Raw genomic sequence first — 16,693 nt, 5'->3', positions numbered from 1 at the left:
CCTACAATTTTAACTCTAACAAGGAACAACTCCAATAGGCAAACTATATATGCTCTATATACTTGCACATTTTCCCACTTTTTATTTTCTATATGTTTTAAAACGTTGTTTCTCCATATATATATATATATATATATATATATATATATATATATATATATATATATACATCAAATGACGGATCTAATTAATCATTAAACATACATTTACGAATAATATTCATAATGTATATATACTCCTGTACAGTCATAATCTAAAGTGGACCAAATTATATAATTGACATATATATCTTATGATTATTTGAAGCCAAAAATATAAAAGGATTGGAGCTTAGAAAATAGGGTCTACCATCAGCCACATACAATTGATATTTATTCTAAGGGACCATAATACAAAGTATTAATAAATTAAATACTAATTAATACAATTTACACTTAGAGAGTACAATTTGCAACTTGAACAGGTGATGATCCAGTTGTACAGCTGCATGCATTTGGTCCAGAGGAGTCAGGTGATGATCCAGTTATATTTTTGACTAAATAATTTTCTAAGATTTTGAAAAACAGGTATCTCAAAAGAACAATTCACGCAATAGCAAGTTTCAAAACAAGAATGGATCAAGCTCTAACACATCGAGGAGTGGTCCAAAACCTAGTTCGTCAAACTACAAGTCTTCTGCCTCACGTCGAGCTCAATCAAAAGACAAATCAAATGGCAAAGGTATTCGCTGTTATGAATGTGAAGGGTATGGTCATGTCCAAGTTGAGTGTCCCACCTACCTAAGACGGAAAAAGTCTATGTTAGCCGTTACCTGGAGTGACGACGAACCTGAGTCAGAAGACGCTGGATCTGATGCAGAATAAATATCTGAAAATTTCGTAGCATTCACTACCAGAAGGATGTGAATATACCTGAAGGTGCCACTGATTCAGAAGGAGGTGAATATACCTTAGCCGAATATTTCGAATTACTACCTCTTTTTTATGAAGTAGAATATACAAAATTGTACTCAAAATGGGAGGTTTTACTTAAAGCTAATTGTTTTTTGTCTAGTGAGGTTGGAATATTAAATAATGCTAGAAAAGTGTACAAGGGTCAGGGAGCTGATAGAGATGTATTCCTTAAGGCAGCGCTTGATCAAGAAGAAAAGTTGAGGCAGGTGATAAAAGCAGGAGCTGATCGAAGACGCTCTAAAAGCAAATTCAAATTCGCTGACACGACCGTGTTACCTTCTATATGCCCCCCATGACATTGCATCTTCAACACAAGTAGGAACGAGGTGTTTTTGCTGCAAAAGGGAAAACATTCTCATTAAACCAAATATGGCGAATAGTAAGAATATTTCCAATATCAAGATTCAAACAACGATATCCTCTAAATGACTCTAAGTACACATGTAAGACGAAGGGACTGGAGCGAAACTCTATTGTGCATGTGCTTATTGTAGAGTCGGAGATAGGGGAAGTAAAGACAACCAAAGGCAAGAAGGAAAGATTAGTTTGGGTTTGCTTTGTTAAATATGGCATATGGGCTCATATTGTTTAAGGTTGCAAAAGGCATACATTTAATTAGAAAAATTGCACTTTCATCATGGGCATATAAACCCAAAATCTAGAAGGTACAGAGGCATGAGCAAATAAAGTGAGTCTAGTTTCAATAATATGTCCATGGCGTCTCTTAACAGAACCATTTTGTTAATGTGTGTAAGGTGACCTAGCTTTCTACTATCGCTCTTGCGCACTTGTACTTAACAACACATTATTCGACTCCCATCCGCCGTCCTAGAGAGCATAACGTACTTCACTCTTACTCACACTTTCCACCTTACCCTACGCTAGCTACGACTTATCGTCATTGGATTACCTAGACCTAATCATATACTCCTAATCACGTCCTCTTTTCTTATCATTATATTGTTTCATTACTTGTGTTTGATTGTTATTTGCATCAAATATCTTTTTCTAGGACTATATTTCCATAAAAGGATTTAGTACCTTGTGCTTGAGAATCTTATTAAACTCTACATCTATCATCAATCCTTTGAGAACAACAGTAATCCCCCTTTCAAAATATACTCTTCAACCAATTTATTCAACTCCCTCTAGACTATTTTTATAAATCAGGATCATCACATACATATAAAATTGGACAGAGAGGGTATATTTTAGAATTATTATTTTAAACCTAAAATGTAAAAGGAGCTGATAAAAAAAAAAAAAAAAAAAAAAAGGGGGGGGGGGGGGGGGTGTATATATTACCACCAGCCATAGTTGACATGCATTATTTTCTCCTTTATTAATTATTGGGACCATATATATAAAATACATATAGTACATCAAATTAAAAACTAATTAATGTATACTTTAGGATTACAAAAATTGTCAAACAAGTAATAAATAAATAATGAACAGATACTACAATGTAATAGAACCTGTAGCATTCAAAAAAAAAAAAGTAATAAATAAATAAATGGTTTTCGACAAAAAGAAAATGGAAAAGAAAAAAGAAAACTGCCTATAAATAGGATTTCGTTCCAACAGCAGAGTACGAACACACAGCACAAATATATCAATCAATCAATCAAACCCTCGAAATATATACAATGGCTTCTTATTCCTATGCAACCTTTTTGATGTTTTTGTGCGTAGCGATGGTGGCATTAACAGCGCCATCGGCAGCTAATACAGTGACCACAGTGACCTTGAATGGCGCCCTTGTTTGCGCCAACACGGGAACGCCCGTCGTGCAGGGCGTCATAGCTTCATTGCTATGCGGCCGATCTACCATAGTCCCAAGAGGTGTTGTGTTGACTGCAACCACTTCAGCCACCGGAACGGTCAGTGCTTCCGTGAATGTTGGTCCCCGCACAAGAACTGCTATCGAGTCGCCTCTGTGCCTGCTTCTTCTCCCGCCACAAGCCTGTCCCGGTAGTCCCATTGTAACGCTAGGGGCTACCGTTACTGTTGGTAGATCTGGAAATACGCGTACCGTCACCCCAGCGTCCCAAGTAGGCCCTCTGCCCAATCTTCCAATATCAACCTAAACTTGTATGCATGCAATGCATGCATCCCTATATACTATTATGTTCTTCTCCGATCCGATCCGATCCGCTTTATATATATAACTATCTAGCTATATGTGTTTTTCAATTTCTAAATAAATTTGCTTTCTTCATCACTCTGTGGCTATGTACACAAGCTTTGAGTGATGGAAGGAGCAGAATGTAAGAAGCCTTAGAGGCTATATCCTATATGTGTATGTTTCCTTTTTATCTTTAGTTTTAATTTATCAAATAAAAGGGGGAGAATAATTTAAGCTTTATTTATTATTACTGCTTACTTTACTTTAATGAGTTATTCCTTATTGTTTTCTCCTATCAAAACATCACATATTCATGATGACAAACGCAATTAACATCACAATGCAGATATCTAATTATCTGGATGACATTCTAAAAGTTTTAAATTATAATTTGGGAAAAGGGTCAAATAAGCCCTCCAACTATTGCTAAGAAGTCAATTAGGCCCTCCAACTATTTTAAGAAGCAATTACACCCCTAAATAATGTATTTTGATGCAAAGAAGTCCAAATACAGGTAAATGACCTGTTATCCCAGGTCATCGCAAATCCGGCGACACTCCGACGTATTTTCCAGCGAAAAAGTGACCGGCGACCGGCGAACGGTCGCCGGTCACGGAGACCCCTCCCGGAGAAGGCAACCCAGAAATCTGGGTTGCCTTCTCCGGTCCTCGACCAGAGAAGGCAACCCAGATCTGGGTTGCCTTCTCCATGGTGGCCTTCTCGGCCGGAGAAGGCAACCCAGTGTCGAGGACCGGGGGTCTCCGTGACCGGCGACCGTTCGCCGGTCGCCGGTCACTTTTTCGCCGGAAAATACGTCGGAGTGTCGCCGGATTTGCGATGACCTGGGATAGCAAGTCATTTACCTGTATTTGGACTTCTTTGCATCAAAATACATTGTTTAGGGGTATAATTGCTTCTTAAAATAGTTGGAGGGCCTAATTGACTTCTTAGTAATAGTTGGAGGGGTTATTTGACCCTTTTCCCTTATAATTTTAAAGTTATTTAGCATTTGTCACTGTAAAGTATAACCGTAAATATAGGATTTGAGAAACGAATGAGCTGAGTGAAACAATGATTTATTATTAATTTGTTGTTTTATGTTGTAACACTACTAAAACTGTAATCATAAGAAATCCTAAAATGAGCTCTCTTTTTAATTACTTGGACCTGACAATTTTCGATAGGATTTGATGATGGTCCTGCTGCCAAAAAAGACTAGGGGAGGGAAGGGATGAATAAACTTTATAACTTAAAAACATTTAGCGAAATGATCTCCGGAATACAGATTTAGGCCCTATTTGGTAAAATAGTTAGTTTATCAGTTAATTTTGTTTTATTTGACTACTAGTAATTGTTTGACTTAGTTAATAAAATCAATATAAGTGTTTGATTAATCAACTTTTTGTAATTTCAAAATGCTAAAATTTAGAAAATTGCTCAAAGCAATTTTTAATTAGCTTTTTTTATAAAAGAAATTATACAAAAGAGCTATCAACTAACACTCCAATAGTTAATTTACCAAATACATTTCTACAATTCTACAATCAACTCAATCAACAAATAGCAATTTACTAAACATGGCCTTAATAAGTTAACTTCTATGCATAACAAAATTAAATAGTTATGTTGACACTCTAACTATCTAGTCAAAGTCAAAGCTACTTTAATAATGAAATTAAAGATGCATAGCGGAAATAGTTGTTAGGAATAAGTAAAATTAGATTTTGATGTGGCAAATCGTAAATTAGGGTAAATGTTAATGTTAGAAATAAATATATTAATTAGATTTAGATAAGACAAAACCAATCTTAGGCAAGGATTTTGTACCCCAAATTTTTAGCCTAAGTATAGTATTAAAGATTTTGTTCGTTGCAAAATTGTCCAAGTATTGGAGTACAAAGGGAGTTCAACTGATGGTCCTGATTTAAGATGGTTAAAGTCCAAATGGGAATGAATAGAATTTTAAGGATTTTTAACGTAAAAGAGAATTTGCTCAAAACTTTTCAGTCTAACTTCAATTTTCAATACTTCCCGTAAGATAATGTTGATCACTTAATTTATAGTCAAACTTTTTTTTTACATGTTAAACAATATTGCACAATGGAATAAAATTAAAGAGCTTTTAAGAAAAATGTAATGTTTTAATGAAGAGAAATTATGGCAGTAAAGTAGATTGCATAAAGTAAAGACACAAGAAATATATAGTGGTTTAAAAGTGATGTAACCATTCTAAATCACTCTTCTCCTATTGTCTAGGAGAAAATTCACTACAATATAAATTATATGCACCCTACAATCATAGTTGATGGGGATATTGGCGCAAATTATGTTGTGGAAACGTGTTCACCATGCACATAGTGAACATAGGGGTAGATCTATAATTTCTATACTGTAGATTCATATTTTTATTTTTATTTTTATTTTTGAAAATGTAGATTCATAATATTTTTTTCATTGTTAGTTGTTACAGATATTATGAATCTACAGTATAGAAATTATGAATCTACAGTATAGAAATTATGAATCTACAGTATAGAAATTATGAATCTACAGTATAGAAATTATGAATCTACAATATAAATGTTATGAATCTACGATATAAAAATTATGAATCTACAGCTTAGAAATTATGGATCTATCCCGTTAACAACATATGAAAAACAAAATTATGAATCTACGTTTTCAAAAAAAAAATTTATTAATCTACAATATAGAAATTATGGATCTAGCACTGTGTTCACCATGCACATGGTGAACACGTTTCCACAGCATAATTATTGGGGATATTGGTTATGGGCTCAAGATTTATTTGGACTTGCATTATTGGGCGGGGAAATGATGGCTGAAGTGGGCCGAGAAGACAAGGGGACTAGGTGGATCGGATCGGGAGAGGGGAAGGTGTCGCCGCCGGTGGGCAGGGAAGGGGCCGCCGACTAGGGCGATGGCCCTGGCCAGTGACGATGAGCCCAACGCGCCTGGGGCGCGGCTGTGCATGGTGGTTGCGCACCCCTTTGCGGGGTGTGACGGTGGAACGAGACCTGTATGTGGTTGGCCGGCGGCGCAGGCAGCCTCGCGGCCTACCGCGGATGGAGCAGTGCCCCCGGCTGGCCTCGACGCGACCAGCGCGCCTGATGCGCCTCTCCGCGCCCTCCTTGCGCCCCCGTTCCGGTTGGTGCAGTGTGGCGTGGTGGTCGGGGGTGGTGTGGGGTAGTGACGTGCTTTGAGACGTGGGGCACGTGGTGTTTTGGGATGAATTGTGATCGTGGAACGTACACGTGGACGGTGTAGGGTGAGGCTGGTTCACTATAAAAGGGGCTCTGGCTTCCTAATCAGGGACATGTCTGAACGCGACAAGCACTATAGTATAGTGGTTTTGGTCTTGTACTCTCAAGTTTCACTCATGTGTTGAATTTAGAAACTTGTATTTATATAAGAACTATTTATATAGGACACTAGTTTTTTACGCGCATTGCGCGATTAGGATAATGCCCAATATTTTTTTTTTAAATAAGTACTTTAAAGTATATCAAAACAAGATTATATTGAAATTGTCATAGAGGTGAAACTTTGGAAGAATGACCAGGGATCGAGTCTCACCAGCGGCAGTGTGGGAGCAATCTCTCAAAGTGAGGGGGGCTCCTTGTGCGCAGTGAGCAGCGGTCTAGCCTCTATGGTTCATGTTCAGTTGAGTCACCATGATTTACATCTTCCCAAATGCTCTGTCGGGCCGGGGTTAGGGTTCAACCTTTTGGAAGAATATTGAAATTGTTCATGCATAGATAATTGATTGTTAAATTTGCGTATTTAAATAGGCAATTCTAAGTTTACAAATGCAAAATAAAATAGTCAAGATTGATTATAATTGTCAATAAAATAATTGTATAGATATGGCTGAAACTAAATAGGGACATAAGGGAGATCAAATAAAAATTAGGGCATAAAATATTAAATATATATTAATATTGAAAAGCTAACTGCTGATTGCCAAACAAGGACATTGCGAGTTAGTTTCCCACTTCAATTTGTTGTGTGATTTGAATACTCTTTTTCTCAATAAATCCCTCAAGTAGTTAATATGATTGGCTTAATTATATTTTTTCTTATTTTTTTAAAACTATTATTATTATTATTATTATTATTATTATTATTATTATTATTATTATATGTATACCCTTAGGTCATTTTACATGTTAATCTAAACAGCTAATTTTTTCAAATATCTTTTTACCAACCGTTGATATAATTCGCTGGTCAAATTCGTTAATATAATCCGTTAACGCTAACTGCTAACTGCTAATTGTCAAACAAGGACATTAAACTAGTTAAACTAACGCGAGGTAGTTCTCACTTCAATTTTTGTGTGATTTCAATACTCACTTTGTCAACAAATCCCTCAAATAGTTAATATGATTGACTTTATTAATTATAATTTTTTAATTTTTTCATGGTATTAATAAAATACTTGGTAAATAAATATATAACATTATTTTGTATTATAAATTTGATATTTAATTAAAAAAAATATAATAGACAATGTAGTGAATATAATCAATTGATGAATTTGAATGTAAATAATTTTTACATTGAAGAAATATAAAGACAATATAACTAATAAAATTATTTCTCTTAATTAATTTATTGATAATGAATAGTTTTTTTTTTTTTTTTTAATAAAGACATTGTAGGGACAATGTAGCAAATATAATCAATTGATGAATTTGAATGTAAAGAATTTTTATATTGGAGAAAAATAAATACAATATAACTAATGACATTATTTCTCTTATTTAATTTATTGATAATGAATAAATTTTTTGAATAAAGATATTGTAGACACATAATTCTAAATTAAATAAATGCATATGTATTATTTTCTGTTGTAGCTACTAAATTATTATTTAATTTAATAAGAGTAAAATAGAGTACTAATTATGCCAACTTTGATTGGAATGAGGTTCGAACCTAAGACCTTTCTTATATTGAAATCAATGAGTTAGTTAACGGTGAACTAACAGAAATTAACGGAAAAGTTAACGGATAATCATATTCATTAAGGATAAATTAGGAAATCTTAAGAAAAAAATAAAATCTGATCAATCTGAGCCATTCATTTGATTAAAAATTTGACCGCCATTTTTTCTACCCATTATAGGCCTAACTCTCTTGGACTCTTATTAGTATATATATATATATATATATATATATATATATATATATATATATATAGTAGATGTTTATCATAGATATTTAAATTGTATTAACAAAATTTCCAGCTTAAATTATGAGAAATCTTGTTAATTTTTCTCGTCTTAGTATATATACGAAAAACTTTGAGTGAAAACTTAAAGTCCTACTCCGTCCAAACCTATGTTTCCGATTATATATGGATAGATGGACTCTCTTCTATTTTCATCTTTTCATTCAAGCTACAAATCCTACAATTTTAACTCTAACCCGGAGCAACTCCAACAGGCAGCAAGCTAACAACAATATTCACAAATATACTCCTACATATATATTCTCTATATACTTACACATCTCCCCACTTTTTATTTTTACTATATACTAATAGAAGCCAATAAAGTTAGGCCTATAACCAGAACTAAAAAATGTCCGTCCATTTATTTATTTAATGAAATGAATGATTCAGATTATTTTGATTTTAATTTTTTTTTTTTACTTTACCTTCAATTATATTATTTTCTTCACTTAAATAACCTCGCATTCCGTTGGTATAAACTTTAGTAACGGAATATTCCGTTAACTATTTATTATTCTTAATATAGTCATTGATTTCTATAAGAAAAGTCTTAGGTTCGAACACCATCCCAATCAAATTTTGCATAACTATTAAACATATACTACAAATATATTAGATCATATTAAAAAATACAAAAAAAAATTAAAAAATTAAAATGAACTTTGGTCAAATAATTAGCTCGACTAAATACGTACAAAGTATTCAAAGTTGAGCATCAAAGATTATAAATAAGAAACCTTGAAAATAATTTTCTTATATTTAAAAAAAAAAACAAATTTTGGTCAAGTTATTTTCTTTTGGTTTGTTTCATTAATCTTCTTTTAATTATTTAGAATAAGACTCAAAATACAATAGTTATGCTGTGCAACTGAATGCACCATGCGCATGGTGCATACGATGCAAAACGACGTTGTTTTGACTAAAAACGCGCGTCCCACTTAAAAAATAAAAATCCAGGTTCGATTCTCGGCAATAGCATTATTGTGGATATATAGTTATGAATTTCTGGATATATAGTTATGAATTTGTGGATATATAGTTATGAATTTATGGATATTTAGTTCATTCACTATGGATATTTAGTTCATTCATTGTAGATATTTATTTCATTCATTCACTGTGGATATATAGTTATGAATTTCTGGATATATAGTTATGAATTTATAGATATTTAGTTCATTCATTGTGGATATTTAGTTCATTCATTGTAGATGTTTAGTTCATTCATTCACTGAATCACTGTGGATTTAGTTCATTCATTGTGAATTTTTACTTCATTCATTCACTGTGGGAGTTTTTTTGCACTTTTAGTCCCATGACTACAGTGGCACTGGCAGAATTGATCCACGACTTTTGAACCTTGCAATTTTAGTCCACGACTATTGATTTTTTTGCAAAAATGGTCCTTCCGGTCACTTTTCCGTCAAAATTTCACCGGAAAAAAAAAAATTCTCTATTTTTAGCCCGGTTAAAATTGACATTTTACTTAGCTCAAAAAATTAAAAGAAAAAAATTGATATTTGACTACATACAATATTACTGGGCTACATACTACTGCCCCAGGCGGCGGAGTACATGTACCACTCCAATGCTGCTGCCGGATAACCCACTCCAATGCTGCTGCCGGATAACCCAACTAGCCCGGGGAACGCCACGGCCGCTCCGTCGCTTACTGACAGCCCTTCCTGCTCCAGGAACTCCGCCGCCTAGGGCAGTAGTATGTAGCCCAGTAATATTGTATGTAGTCAAATATCAATTTTTTTCTTTTCATTTTTTGAGATAAGTAAAAAGTCAATTTAAACCCGACTAAAAATGGAGAATTTTTTTTTTCCGGTGAAATTTTGACGGAAAAGTGGCCGGAAGGACTATTTTTGCAAAAAAATCAATAGTCGTGGACTAAAATTGCAAGGTTCAGAAGTCGTGGATCAATTCTGCCAGTGCCACTATAGTCGTGGGACTAAAAGTGCAAAAAACTCTTCACTGTGGATATATAGTTATGAATTTATGGATATATAGTTATGAATTTATGGATATATAAAAATGCTATTGCCGGGAATCGAACCTGATTTCTTCTTTAAATGGGACACGCGTTTTTTAACCAAAACGACGTCGTTTTGCATCGAATGCACCATGCGCATGGTGCATTCGATTGCACAGCATAATTTGCGCTCAAAATAATACTAGGATCATAGGAATGTTCTAAAAAAGAAAGATTAAATATGACAAAAAATTAAAGGCACAAGTGTCAAATAGGCCATCTACTACTGCGAAGTGCTCAATTTCCACCACGAACTAAATTAAGTGTCAAATAGATCCATCTACGAGTTAAATTTGTTTAATTGGCTTTTTTTACAGGTTAATAACATGTTACCTATTTAATTATTAAAATAAATAAATAAAATAAAATAAAATAAAGAATACATCCACCAGCTGTCCTCGCCGGACAGCCGGTGGCTGCCATTTCAAAGACAGCCGTGGCTGTCCGGCTGTTCGACTCATAATATTATAACTACACGTACAGAATCTAACAACAGCAGGTACAGATGGAATGTGTCAATTATAGATACAGAATCTGACTTGATCATTGCTGACACATAATTTGATAACTATAAATACATAAATTATCAACTGCAAGTGCAAAATGTATTAACTATAGACACAAAATCTGAAGTTTATTTTTGGACCAAGATCTATAATAGAAGGTAGACCTGCTTGGTCCACGGTATAATTTGCGTTATTCTACTTCCAATTGTCAATGATTCATTTATACGGATGTAGAAGTAATAATAAATTACCGAAATTATAATTTCAAATTAAATGTTGTTTGGACCAAATATATAATGCCTCATTAAATTCTGATGTACGATACATTGAATGTCTGGACCAACTACAATGCCTACCTAAATCCTAAAGTACGATATTTAGAATATTAATTTTTTTAAAACACTTTGATTCCTATGTAAAACAATAACTGGGTGTTTGGTTGGAGGAATTTTAAATTTCCTTCCCACTTAATTCCCAGTTTCCCACCTAATTTCAAAGGCCATTAAATTCCGTAGTTTGGTTGGAGGGAATTGCAATTCCCCCATTTTCATGGAATTAAAATCTCATGTCCCCCCGGAATTTTAATTCCTGGGAAAAAAAGATAGTGATGAGTCAAAATTATCCCTTTCTTTTTTAACCTAAAATTAATGTCTAACAACAATAAGGGACATTTTTGACTTTATACTACTTATTCCTTTTCAATTCCCATGTATACCAAACATTGGAATTGCAATTCCCAGTAATTCTATTCCTGTCAACCAAACAGTGAAATTTAAATTTCCACTTTATTCCCAGTAATTCAACTCCCATGGAATTACGATTCCTTTCCCACATAATTCCCCCCTCCAACCAAACGCCCTGTAAGTGGTACAAATTTGACAATTTTTTCTGGAAAAATACTTGGTGTACTCCCATTTTAAACTCTCATCTTGTACTCTCTCTCACATGCTCTTGATGTAGACATTTTTCTATAGACCCACATGATAAAAATAACCAATCCTGGTTTGCCACCTCAGGGAGTATAAATGAGGGAGTAGAATTTTGGGAGTCTATGTAGTAGAACTCTTTTTCAGTGAACTATGAAAAAATGTATATTTTTAATATACTGAAGATACATTATTTGAGTATCAAATATATATTATTTAATAGTATATAAAATAATATACATTCAGTACTCAAATAATATATACTTCTAAATAATATACCTTCAGTATATAAATAATGTATTTTTTTAATCAAAATAATATATCATTAGTATATTAAAAATATAATTTTTTTCCCGATCTACACAAGTCCATGGAATAATGATTGTACAAATTTTATGTAGTTTTATTTTATGATTTCATGACTAATAAATAATAATCCATTTTGAAATGTTTATGATTATTTGAAGCCAAAAATATAAAAGGATAGGAGCTTAGAAAAAAGGGTCTACCACCGGCCACATACAATTGACATTTATTCTCAGGGACCATAATACAAAGTATTAACAAATTAAATAGTAATTAATATAATTTACACTTGCACAGTACAATTTGCATCTTGAACATATATACACTTCAAGCAAGTAACAAAAAAATTAGAGGTTTTCATGGAAAATCACATATAAAGCAAAACCAAAAGAGTATGAAAAAAGGTGATACAATAAAAATATCTCCCCTATACTTATAATTGAGAGCTGTCATTTGCCCTTTGAAAAATGGCACCCCCAGACATTGATCTCAAATCTTGTGGTTCAAATTTTTTTATTTAAGTTTTGATTTATTTTTTGTTTTAATTGACCTCACTTTTTATAAAATTTACAACTTTGACATTATGATTGTTTTCTTAAATTCTTCGCCTTTCCCGTTGTCTTCTTCTTTCTCCAACTATTCATATCACCATTTAGGGAAAAATTAGCAACCGCTCCATCCATTCTTTTTATCTCATCTGCTCACAGGAGCTCTCTATCAATCAGTGATAGCAAGTTGTAGGGTTTCGTTGATTGGTTCGTTTTATATAGAGATTTTTTTATTTTTTACATTTGTGGAGTCCAATTATAATTGAGGTGTGATTCAATTATAATTAACATTAAATACAAATCAAGATCTCTTTATACGCATAATATTATATTTTAAAGGTTTCATCTAATTTTAGTATTTAATGAATTTAGAACTTTGTACGTATTTTTTAGCTTGTATTGTATGTATTGTATAAACTCAACAATCTTTTCATACATAAATATAAATAAATAAATAAATAAATATATATATATATATATATATATATATATATATATATATATATATATATATATATAGTGAAAGGTTCCCGTGCATTTGTTGCTTCCCGTGCGGATGTGCGGTGGATTAATGTGCGTGAGATTTGTACACAATGTGCGTGAGTGTTGTGTTTAATGTGCCTGAGATTTGTACTTAATGTGCGTGAATGTGTAAAATGCAGCAGAAAATATTGATGTCAGCTTCTTCCCCATCCCAGTAGCCATTTGCCCCTCCCTGATGATGATGATGTGGAGGCGGGCTATGGTGATTAAGAATTATGAGAATAATACAATAGAAATATATTTTAAAGGTTTCATCTAATTTTAGTATTTAATGAATTTAGAACTTTGTACTTATTTTTTAGCTTGTATCGTATGTATTGTATACGTGCAAATTTTACTGTGCTAAAGGTTTCATCCACACTTAGCTACTGTGCAAATTTTACTGTGCGTGCGTCATTTATATAAACATTTAACTGCACTGAAGGTAGCTGATAATCCAGAATCCATGGCCAAATTGAAGGAAGAAGTAACAAGAAGCTTGGGCGTTAATGTGCGTGAGTTTCTGTTCTGCTTCTTTCTGAGCTCGTAATTCTGAAATACTCACGCACATTAAGTACAAATCTCACGCACATTAAACACAATACTCAGACACATTAAATACAAGACTCACGCATATTAACATGACGCACATTAAGTACAAATCTCACGCACATTGAGTACAAATCTCACGCACATTAAGTATAAACCTCACGCACATTAATCCACCGCACATCCGCAAGGGAATAAACAAATCCACCTGATCCCTTCCATATATATATATATATATATATATATATATATATATATATATATATATAAACTTATTTTTGGGCATTACAAAAATAATTAAAAAAATAAATCAATTAACATTTTTTATAATATAAAAAAAAATAGAATTTTTAATATAATAAATGCTGGGCCAATACATGGTTACATTTTTTTTTTTTTGGTCCAAAGCTAACCCACTGTTGCAGCCCAATATCTAAAATCCATTAAGCCCGGCCATAAATATTGGTTAATTTGTCCCGGGCAAATTATTGTGTTGACCATGACCCACACAGTGTTGTGTGGACCATAACAAAAAGTACATTTTTAATATATTTTTAATGTATATTATTTGTGTACTGAATGTACAATATACAATATAATGTACACTCAATATACAAATAATGTACATTCCCTGAATACAATGTACATTTTTAATATACTGAAAGTGCATTATTTTTGTACTGAATGTACATTATTTTACAGTATACAAAATATGGTCCACACAATAATAATTGTTTTTCCCGCCAATATTGTTGCTTTTTTTTTTTTTTTTTTTTTTTTTTTTTTTTTTTTTTATCTACTATCTACTATACTAATAAGAGCCCAAGAGAGTTAGGCCTATAATGGGTAGAAAAAATGACGGTCAAATTTTTTAATCAAATGAATTGCTCAGATTGATAAGATTTTAGTTTTTCCTTAAGATTTCCTAATTTATCCTTAATGAATATGATTATTTGTTAACTTTTCCGTTAAATATTATTCGTTAATTTCTGTTAGTTCACCGTTAACTTACTCATTATTTCAATAAGAAAGGTCGTAGGTTCGAACATCATCCCAATCAAATTTAGTATAATTAGTACTCTATTTTACTCTTATTAAATTAAATAATAATTTAGTAGCAACAACAAAAAATAATACATATGCATTTCTTTAATTTAGAATTACGTGTCTGCTATGTCTTTATTCAAAAAAATATAAGAGAAATAATTTCGTTAGTTATATTATATTATATTTATTTTTCTCCAATATGAAAATTCTTTACATTCAAATTCATCAATTGATTATATTCGTTACATTCTATTATCTATGCATGAACAATTCCAATATAATCTTGCATACCTTAATATACTTTAAAGTATTTATTTAACAAAAAAAAAAAACATTGGGCATTATCCCAATCGCACAATGCACGTAAAAAACTAGTAGTAAAGATAAATGTCAAAGATATATAGGTGATCGTCAGAGACATTGTGTTCGGATACAGGTGAGCGGTGCTCAACGGAAGCAACAACAACAACAAATAATATACCTTTATGTTCAATACACAAATAATATACTTTTAGTATATTAAAAATGTACATTTTATCGTAGTTGACAAACAAAATTTGACAAATTTATACCACTTGTTCTTCTACCTATCAATCAAATTGGGTAATTTTCTAAACATCGTACATTAGGATTTATTGAGGCATTATATAATTTAATGAGGTATTATATATTTGGTCCAAACAACATTTAATTTGAAATTATATATAATTTCTGTAGGTTATTTTTACTTGTCATGTACATCCATATAACTGAATCATTGACAATTGGAAGTAGAATAATGATGATGGTGATGTAAATACTTATATGCTACAATTGAAGGACTGTAGGAACCCCATTCCGCCCAGTTTTGACTTTTCATAACTACTAAAGCACAAAGAGTCAAAGATTGCTTCTGTTGAGGCTTAAACCGACAACTTCTCATATGAGAAAGTAACTTGGTGCCACTAGACCACTAGGTTATTGGCATATGCTGATATGCATGGTATTTTAATTACGTACATACTGTTAACATATATTTTAAATGATTTATTATCATTCTCTATTATAGCAATTGTCATTGATAAATTCTCAAAACAAAATAAAAAAAAAATCAATAACATCATTGTTGTGGATGAAAAACAAGTACTACTCCACTTTATTACTCTTACTAAATTAAATAAATTAGTAGCTACAACAAAAAATAATACATATCCATTTAATTAATTTTGAATGAGATGTCTATAATGTCATTGCATGATGCTGCCCTCTATATTACAACCAGTAATCCAATTGCACATGACACAATACCTATAAAAAGAAGATGACAAGTATGAATATGAAGACAATGACAATGCTACCCAAAAGATAATTATAAAGACTCAAAGAAATTTAAACAAAAAGAAGCTAAGTATTTATTTAGAATATCGTTTTTAGATTAAGTATTCAGAATAACGTTATTACAAAGTTGCAAACATTTATTTTGGTGACAATTATAATCAATCTCTCATATATTATCTTGTATTTATATAATTTGAATTTGAATTACTAATTTAAATAAACAAATTCAACATTCAATTACTTATGCATGAACATCTCATATATAATCTTGCATTGATATACTTTGAAGTACTTATTTAAAAATAATCATTGACCATTATCATATTTGCGCAATGCGCGTAAAAACTAGTATATGCAATAATATTAAATTAAAAATATAATATTTAGGGGTTGAAGACATCAAGAGTTATTAGTTATATATGAGTGAAAGTGTAAAAATTATGAGGAAGTCAAAAGATAAGAATCAATGAGATAGTTTCTGAGGAGATTTTAGCTAATATTAATATCAATATAAATTTGCAATGGAATTCTCTATGAAAATTTTCTAGTGTAAAAGTAAATTGCAACAAAAATTGTACTGAAAATATCTAATA

Source organism: Ipomoea nil, unplaced genomic scaffold (genome assembly GCF_001879475.1).
Source record: "Ipomoea nil cultivar Tokyo-kokei standard unplaced genomic scaffold, Asagao_1.1 scaffold2957, whole genome shotgun sequence".
Lineage (NCBI taxonomy): Eukaryota > Viridiplantae > Streptophyta > Magnoliopsida > Solanales > Convolvulaceae > Ipomoea > Ipomoea nil.
The sequence above is the reverse complement of the archived record's forward strand: the minus strand, read 5'-3'. Positions refer to the sequence as shown.